Raw genomic sequence first — 9,901 nt, 5'->3', positions numbered from 1 at the left:
TCTTAGCTTTTGCTTGTCTGTAAAGGTTTTAATTTCTCCATCAAATCTGAATGAGATCCTTGCTGGGTACAGTAATCTTGGTTGTAGGTTTTTCTCCTTCATCACTTCAAATATGTCCTGCCCCTCCCTTCTGGCTTGCAGAGTTTCTGCTAAAAGTTCAGCTGTTAACCTTATGGGGATTCCCTTGTGTGTTATTTGTTGTTTTTCCCTTGCTGCTTTTAATATGTTTTCTTTGTATTTAATTTTTGATAGTTTGATTAATATGTGTCTTGGCGTGTTTCTCCTTGGATTTATCCCGTATGGGAATCTCTGTGCTTCCTGGACTTGATTTAACTATTTCCTTTAACTTATTAGGGAAGTTTTCAACTATAATGTCTTGAAATATTTTCTCAGTCCCTTTCTTTTTCTCTTCTTCTTCTGGGACCCCTATAAGTCGAATGTTGGTGCATTCAATGTTGTCCCAGAGGTCTCTGAGACTGTCCTCAATTCTTTTCATTCTTTTTTCTTTATTCTGCTCTGCAGTAGTTATTTCCACTATTTTATCTTCCAGGTCACTTATCCGTTCTTCTGCCTCAGTTATTCTGCTATTGATCCCTTCTAGAGAATTTTAAATTTCATTTATTGTGTTGTTCATCACTGTTTGTTTGCTGTTTAGTTCTTCTAGGTCCTTTTTAAACGTTTCTTGCATTTTCTCCATTCTATCTCCAAGATTTTGGAACATCTTTACTATCATTATTCTGAATTCTTTTTCAGGTAGACTGCCTATTTCCTCTTCATTTGTTAGGTCTGGTGGGTTTTTGCCTTGCTCCTTCATCTGCTGTGTGTTTCTCTGTCTTCTCATTTTGCTTACCTTACTGTGTTTGGGGTCTCCTTTTCACAGGCTGCAGGTTTGTAGTTCCGTTGTTTTTGGTGTCTGCCCCCAGTGGCTAAGGTTGGTTCAGTGGGTTGTATAGGCTTCCTGGTGGAGGAGACTAGTGACTGTGCTCTGGTGGATGAGGCTGGATCTTGTCTTTCTGGTGGGCAGGACCGTATCCGGTTGTATGTTTTGGGGTGTCTGTGACCATATTATAATTTTAGGCAGTCTCTCTGATAATGGGTGGGGTTGTGTTCCTGTCTTGCTAGTTGTATGGCATAGGGTGCCCAGCACTGTAGCTTGCTGGTCGTTGAGTGGAGCTGGTTCTTGGCGTTGAGATGGAGATCTCTGGGAGAACTTTTGCCGTTTGATATTATGTGGAGCCAGGAGGTCTCTGGTAGACCAATGTCCTGAATTTAGCTCTCTAACCTCAGAGGCACAGGCCGGACACCCGGCCGGAGCACCAAGACCCTGGCAGCCACACGGCTCGGAAGAGAAGGGCGAAAAAAAGAAAGAAAGAAAAATAAAATAAAATAAATTTACTAAAATAAAAAAAATTATTAAAAATAGAAAAAAATTAAAAACTAATAAAAAAAAGAAAGAAAGAAGAGAGCAACCAAACCAAAAATCAAATCCACCAATGAAAACAAGTGATAAAAATTTTACTAAAAAAAAAAAAGAAAAAAACAGAGACAGAACCCTAGAACAAATGGTAAAAGTAAAGCTATACAGATAATATCACACAAAGAAGCATACACATATACACTCACAAAAAGAGAAAAAGGGAAAAAAAGTATATATCTATAAAAAAAAAAAGGAAGAGAGCAACCAAACCAAGAAACAAATCTACCAATGATAATAAACTCTAAATACTAAACTAAGATAAACATAAAACCAGAAACAAATTAGATGCAGAAAGCAAACCCCAAGCCTACAGTTGCTCCCAAAGTCCACTGCCTCAATTTTGGGATGATTAATTGTCTATTCAGGTATTCCACAGATGCAGGGTACATCAAGTTGATCATGGAGATTTAATCCACTGCTTGTGAGGCTGCTGGGAGAGATTTCCCTTTCCCTTCTTTGTTCACACAGCTCCTTGGGTTCAGCTTTGGATTTGGCCCCGCCTCTGCATGTAGGTCACCTGAGGGCATCTGTTCTTTGCTCAGACAGGAGGGGGTTAAAGGAGCAGTTGATTAGGGGGCTCTGGCTTACTCAGGCCGGGGGGAGGGAGAGATACGGAATGCGGGGTGAGCCTGCGGCGGCAGAGGCCGACGTGACGTTGCAGCAGCCTGAGGTGCACCGTGTGCTCTCCTGGGGAAGTTGTTCCTGGATCTCAGGACCCTGGCAGTGGTTGGCTGCACAGGATCCCGGGAGGGGAGGTGTGGATAGTGACCTGTGCTTGCACACAGGCTTCTTGGTGGCTGCAGCAGCAGCCTTAGCACCTTGTGCCCGTCTTTGGGGTCCGCACTGATAGCCGTGGCTCGCGCCTGTCTCTGGAGCTCGTTTCAGCAGTGCTGTGAATCCCCTCTCCTCACGCACCCCGCAACAATGGTCTCTTGCCTCTTCGGCAGTTCTAGACTTTTTTCCGGACTCCCTCCCGGCTAGCTGTGGTGCACTAGCCCCTTCAGGCTGTGTTCACGGAGCCAACCCCAGTCCTCTCCATGGGATCTGACCTCCGAAGCCAGAGCCTCAACTTCCAGCCCCCACCCATCCCAGTGTGCGAGGAGACAAGCCTCTCAGGCTGGTGAGTGCTGGTCAGCACCAATCATCTGTATGGGAATCTCTGCGCTTTGCCCTCTGTACCCCTGTTGCTGCGTTCTCCTCCGTGGCTCCGAAGCTTCGCCCCTGCTACTCCCCGTCTCTGCTAGTGAAGGGACTTCCTAGTGTGTGGAAACTTTTCCTCCTTCAGAGCTCCCTCCCAGAGGTACAGGTCCCGTCCCTATTCTTTTGTCTCTGTTTTTTCTTTTTTCTTTTACCCTACCCAGGTACGTGGGGAGTTTCTTGCCTTTGGGGAAGTCTGAGGTCTTCTGCCAGCATTCAGTAGGTGTTCTGTAGTTGTTCCACATGTAGATGTATTTCTGATGTATTTGTGAGTTGGAGGGTGATCTCCACGTCTTACTCCTCTGCCATCTTGAAGCCCTTCCCCTGCAATTTATTTTTATGTATTAACTCTTTATTCTGAAACCTTTCTAATATCATTTATTGATTCCAATAATTTTTTGTCCATTTTTGAAGCTTGTCTACAGAGACAATCATGTCATCTGTGAAAAAATAGTTTTATTTCTTCTTTATCAATCTATCTACCATTACTTCCGTCTGTCTTCTTGCACTAGCTAGTACTTACAGTAAGATGCTGACTTGTAGTGGTGGTGGTGGGGTATCCTTGCCTTATTCCTGATCTTAGGGGAAAGGGATCCAGTTTTCACCGCTAAGTAAATGTTAGCTATAAGCTTTTCCTAGATGTTCTTTATCAAGTTGAAGGCATTCCCCTCTGTTCCTAATTTGCTGGGGTTTTTTTTTAAAATCATGAATGGATGTTAGATTTTGTCAAATTCTTTTTCTGCATCAATTAATACGGTTTTTCTTCTTTCCCTGTTGATGTGATGGGTTACACTAATTGATGTTCAAATACTGAACTAGCTTTGCAGGCCAGAAGTAAATCTCTCTTGGTGCTGGTGGATAATTATTTTTATACATTGTTAGATTAAACTTGTTAATAATTTTTGAAGACTTTCACATCTCTGTTCATGAGAGGTATTGATGTGTAGTTTTTTTTTCTTGTACTGTCTTTATCTCGTTTTGATATTAGGGTAATGCTGGCCTCATAGAATGAGTTAGAAAGAGTTCCCTCTGTCTTCTGGAAGAGAGTTTAGCAAGTTGTGTCATTTCTTCCTTATATTTTTGGTAGAATTCACCAATGGAACTACCTGGGCCAAGTGTTTCTGGGGGGGAAAGTTTAATAATTATTGGTTTAATTTCTTTAATAGCTATAGGCCTCTTCAAAATCCCCACCCCCTCTTGAATTAGCCTGAAGAGAGTTTTATCAATTCTATTGATCTTTTCAAGAAACAGCCTTTGCTTTCATTAATTTTCTCTATTGAGTTCCTGTTTTTAATTTTATTGGTTTCTGCTCTAATTTTTATTATTTATTTGTTTTCTGCTTCCTGTAGGCTTAAAATTGCTCCTCTTTCTCTAGCTTCCTAATATGGAATCTTAGGTTATTGATTTTAGATCTTTTCTAATATATGCCCTCAATACTATAAATTTCCCTCTAAGTACTGCTTTTGCTACACAAATTCCACAAGTTTTGATAAACTGCATTTTCATTTTTTCAGTACAAAATATTTTAAATTTCTTTTGAGACTTTTTTGACCCATGCATTATTTAGAAGTATATTGTTTAATCCCCCCCCCCCAATATTTGGGTTTTCCAGTTAAGTTTATTTCCACTTGTAGTCTGAGGACATACTTTGTATAATTTCTACTCTTTTAAATTTATTCTGGTGTATTTCATGGCTCAAACTGTCGTCTATTTTGATGAATATCCATGTAAGCTTGAGAAAAATGTGTATTCTGCTATTGTTGGGTGAAGTATTCTATAAGTTTTAATTAGTTCCAGTTGTTTGACAGTATTGTTTAGTTCAATTATGTCCTTCCTTATTGATTTTCTGCCCACTGGATTTCTCATTTACTTCTAGATGTATGTTGCCAACTATAATAACAGATTTATCTATTTCTCCTTGCAGTTCTAGAAGTTTTTGCCTCACATATTTTGACACTCTGTTGTAAGGTGCATACATATTAAGGATTGTTATGTCTTATTGGAGAATAGATCCCTTTATCATTATATTGATATAAAGGCCCTCATTGTATCCCTAATAATATTTTTTGTTGTATAATCTGCACTCTCTGAAATTAATAATAGCTACTCCAGCTTTCTTTTGATTAGTGTTAGCATGGTGTATTTTTTTCTATCCCTTCGCTTTTAATCTATCTGTGTCTTTGTATTGAAGTGGGCTTCTTCTAGACAACAGATAGTTGGGTCTAATTATTTTGGTTGTTTTTATCCACTATCACATTCTCTAATTGGTGTATTTAGCCTATTCATATTTAAAGTGATTATTGACAGAGTTGGGCAAATATTTACCATGCTGTAGCCGTTTTCTATTCATTAAACTCATTCTTTGTTGCCGTTGTTTAATAAATATCCTCTCTTTTCTGCCTTCTCTTATTTAACTGAACATTTTATATGATTCCATATTCTCTCTTCTGTTAGCATATGATTTATACACTTTTTAAAAAAAATTTATTGATTGATTTATTTTTGGCTATGTTGGGTCTTCGTTTCTGTGCGAGGGGTTTCTCCAGTTGTGGCGAGCGGGGGCCACTCTTCATCGCGATGCACGGGCCTCTCACTGTCGCGGCCTCTCCCGTTGTGGAGCACAGGCTCCAGACGCGCAGGCTCAGTAGTTGCGGGCTGAGTTGCTCCGCGGCATGTGGGATCTTCCCAGACCAGGGCTCGAACCCGTGTCCCCTGCATTGGCAGGCAGATTCTCAACCACTGTGCCACCAGGGAAGCCCTCATTTATACCCTTTTAAACGTTTTGTTTTTTTTTTAGCGGTTGCCCTAGACTTTGCAATATACATTTAAAACTAATCTAAGTTGACTTTCAAATAAGACTATATCACTTCACAGTGTAGGTATCTTAAACACAGTATTCCCAGTTTCTCTCTCCTATCTGTTATGATACTGTTGTCATTCATTTCACTTATCCGTACGCTATAATCACCCAATACATTGTTGTTATTTTTACTTACAACAAAAATTTACCTATTAGCACAATTAAGAATAAGAAAAATAAGAGATATCATTTACTTTTATTTATTCCTTCTCTAATGCTCATATTTTTCTTTAGGTAGATCTGAGTTTCTGATTTATATCACTATCATTATTTCTCTGAATCCTCTTTTAACATTTTTTGCAAGGCAGATCTACTGGTAATGCAATCTCTCAATTTTTGTTTGCCTGAAAAAGTCTTTATTTGTCATTTACTTTTGAAGAATAATTTTGATGAACACAGAATTCTAGGTTGGTGAGGTATTTTTTCTTTCCCCACTTTAAATATTTCACTTCACTGCATTGTTTCTGGTGAGAAATTTGGTGTAATTCTTATGCTTGTTCTTCTAAAGTTTTTTGTTTTTGTTTTTGTTTTCTTTTCACTTCCTTCAAGATTTTCTCTGTCTGGTCTCCTGAAATTTAAATATGACTTTCCTACATGTAGATTATTTTGGTATTTATCCTGCATGGTGTTCTCTGAGCTTCCCAACTGACTGAGGTTTAATGTCTGTCATTAATTTTGCATAATTCTCAGCCATTATTACTTCAAATATTCCTTTTGTTTCTTTCTGCTTCTTCTGGTATTCCCTTTATGTGTATGTTTTACATTTTAAAATGTTCCACAGTTCCTGGATATCTTATTTTACTTTTCCTGATCCTTTCTCTCGTTGCTTTTTAGTTTGGAGATTTTATCTTGACACATTTTCAGGCTCACTGATTCTCTCCTTGGCAAGTCCACTCCACTGATTAGTCCATCAAAGACATTCTTCATTTATGTTACAGGGGTTTTCATTTCTAGTATTTCTTTTTCATACTTTCTTAAAGTTTCTATGTCTTTGCTTATATTACTCACCTGTTCTTGTAGTCTGTAACTTTGCCCATTAGATCTCTTAACAAATTAATAGTAGTTATTTCAAAATCACTATCTGATAATTCCAAAATCTGTGCCATGTTTGAATCCGGTTCTGATGCTTGCTTTGTCTCTTCAGAATGTTTTTTCTTGCCTTTCATCATGCATTTTAATTTTTTGTTGAAAACTGTGGACATGATGTATCAAGTAACAGAAACTGAGGTAACTAGGCATTTTGTTTAGGTTTTATTATAACCCAACTAACAAGAGTTGGGCTGTGTTTAAAATTTGCTGTAATTGTAGGTGTCAGAGGATTCAGTTTACTTTTCTTGTTTTTTCCTCTCCTATTATTTTTGAATGTCCTAAGAACTTCTTAAATAAAGTCTATGTCTTGCAGCTCATTCTGTTTTATTTCACTGTTATTGTGCTGCAGCCCTATTGATGATGAGCGTTTTGGGACTAGAAGCATTCTATACTCTTATAATTAAATGTCAGTGTTTAGTACATCTGAGTCCTTGACCTGTGATCTTCAGAAGTGTTTGCCCTTGTATTTCTCAAATCAAATGAAAAAGGAAGGGGGGGGGGTTGGAGTGCTCAGACTGCCCTTCCCCTTGGTAAAGTAGTTTCCTCTGGAGGGTATCCCTCTGTTACAGAGCCCACACTGGGGTGTTTCAAATGGTTACTTTTTCTCTCCCTCTATTCTAAACAAGAGGGTTTTTCCCCTCCAGTCTTTACTGGGAGAACTATACTACTTCTGTGGTATAGTTCCATGAAAATGTGCCCATGCCCCAAGACTGGGGCCCCAGGTGTTTTTATCTCTCAAGGTAATTTATACTCAGGCTCTAGCAATTGTCAATTATCATTTTAGTGTCCCTACCAATTCCTCACTCACTCCAGTGGATTATCCCTCAAATAAACTTATCTCAACTGTGATTTTCTGTTTTCAATTGGCTCTTCAGATATCAAGGTGGGGGTCTGCTCTGTGACCTCAAGGCTTTGATGAATCTAAGAAAGTCATTGATTTTCTGTTTGTTCAGCTTTTTATTTGTTGTAAGAATGGAAGTGATGACTTTTGAATACTTTACATGTTGGACCTCAAAAAGCAAGTTTTGGTAGATTCTATTTTTATCTGTAACTTTCAGGTAAGGAAACTGAGCACTATAAGTGTTCAAACTTGCCCAGGATACATATTTACTAAGTGAAGTCTTATTTGAAAGACTGTTTTCTCACCTATTATATTGATTTGCTTTCTTATAGAAGGAATCCATTTGATGAATGCTGGACTATGGTCAACTTAGGTACATGGGGAACTACATTTCCTGGAATCACCTTCATCACTTTGGTTGCAAGTTAGAAATAGACCTTTTTCATGGTCCTCCAACAGCTGGCTGTGCATAGCTTTCACATTTCCTTGTAAGCTCCGTTTTGCTCAGGTGCTCTAGGGCTGGATAGTGTTTTTTTCTTTGATCCTTCAACTCCTGCTTTTGGACTTTTGATTCTCTAACTCCTCTTACAATAATGTAAAGTCAAATTTCTAATAAATTCCTTATTCGGTAACACTCATTATAGTTTTGCTTTTCTAACTGAAAAGTGACCAATTCATTTATTGGTACAAAAAGACATTCTCTGGCCAACAAACCTTAAGGGTGGGAACCTGAAATTATTATCTGATTAAAGTTTCAAAGGTACGAATGATCCCACTGCCAGTAGAAAAGGAGATACTGGCAGGGCATGGCATAAAGTGACAACATAATTATTTAAATCATCACCTAAAATCAAGTGCTTTAAAAAGGCAAACTGCTTGTTGCCATAGAATATTTTAGCAGAAATAAGAATATAATGGGGTTGACTGTATGTTTCCGTTTTTCACAGAAGCTGGAAAAATAAAATGATGCATTTAGGTTTTATCTCAGCTCAGGAATCTGTAGGGGACCAAAAAAAAACTATGATTACCCTAAAATAATACTAACTTACTGTAGCTCTGGGGCCAAAATTTCTGAAAGGCAAACCAAAGTCTAATGCTGCAGATAGTTAAATTATAATGCACCTTGAATTCACAACCACACAGGGTCTCTTCTGTTCAAATTAGGATAATGAGCAGAAAGGAATAGGGCCGTGAAAACTGGGATAACGACATTGGAAAGATTCCTGTGAAGATGAGAACTCTGAGTCTCTAAATTTTATCAATTCTTCTTTGCCAGCAGAACTAGCATTTCCTCTCCTGTCTGAGGAGGTTAGTCTCTCTTTGCCTGAAGCATGTGTAATGGCCTCCCCAAGGCAGCTGCACTGCAGGGGAGAGCTGATCCTTTTCTAGTTTTACTCCTGCCATCAAACGCATACCACCTCTCACTGAGTCTAAACCTACAATCATACTCAACTCCTGGAATTCCTCAAAGGATCAGCAACACGCTGTGACCATTAAGTAGGTGCCACAGAGTCCAAAAGAGTCTCAAAATTTTGCCCAATTATAGCAACATAAACCTGAAAGGTATGTAGGGGAATGAAATCTATGGAGGTTCTATTAGGGTGGAAGGGGTGTAATGTTTGACTGGGGTGAGTTTATTAGTATCTATGCATTAGGAAGAGATTTCATGTTTTATGTGATGTGTCACCTTGAGTCGCTTTATCTGAAGTGTGACCTACACTGTATGAAACTGAAATGCTATAACTTCTTTAGTTTCCCAAAACTTACAGAGATTAGAGCTAGAGTGGATTTATTTTGCAACCTTGCTTACCCACCCTCTCAGGAGGGTCCAGAGATGCTCCCTTCATCTAGGAGTTGAGATGTGCATGGAAAAGGGTTGCACCAGCATCCAGAACCCTACGCTGGCTATTGCTTGTAGGCCAGAAATGGCAGTAACAGCCGCCACAGTTTCAGTGGGAACAAAGGATGGCATGGTCCAAGTGGTAGCATCTAACTTCCCAAGACAAGGTGAGCATAGTTACCATAATGGATAGTGGAGCTCAAGCCTTAATCACTGGTCTTACCCACAGAGACCCCTGGTGTTGGGTAAATGAACAATGGTGGCACTAGGATTGAAATAGATAGGCAAATGCTCACCCTTTGCTTATTCAGCAACATTCTCAATTCAGACAACTGCATGGCAGTAAGGTTTTTCTTTTCATTTGATCCTTCATGTTCCAATTAACATTTTAGCCCACACGTTTATTAAAACCTTTTCTGGTTTTCCCTGTGTCCAGCAAAGGCTGTCATCCTTCTGTGACTGGCTTCTTCTATTTTCTCTTCCCCACAATCTCATGTATCAGTTTCCTGCTTCCCTTGTTCATTTGGGAATGCTATGTCCCCTTGAGTATCAATTCTTTTTACATTTCTGTGTGCAAACAGCTCTCTACTGTCTGTA

The sequence above is a fragment of the Balaenoptera musculus genome, chromosome 11, assembly GCF_009873245.2.
Source record: "Balaenoptera musculus isolate JJ_BM4_2016_0621 chromosome 11, mBalMus1.pri.v3, whole genome shotgun sequence".
In the NCBI taxonomy this organism is placed as follows: domain Eukaryota; kingdom Metazoa; phylum Chordata; class Mammalia; order Artiodactyla; family Balaenopteridae; genus Balaenoptera; species Balaenoptera musculus.
This window is presented reverse-complemented; position numbering follows the sequence as displayed.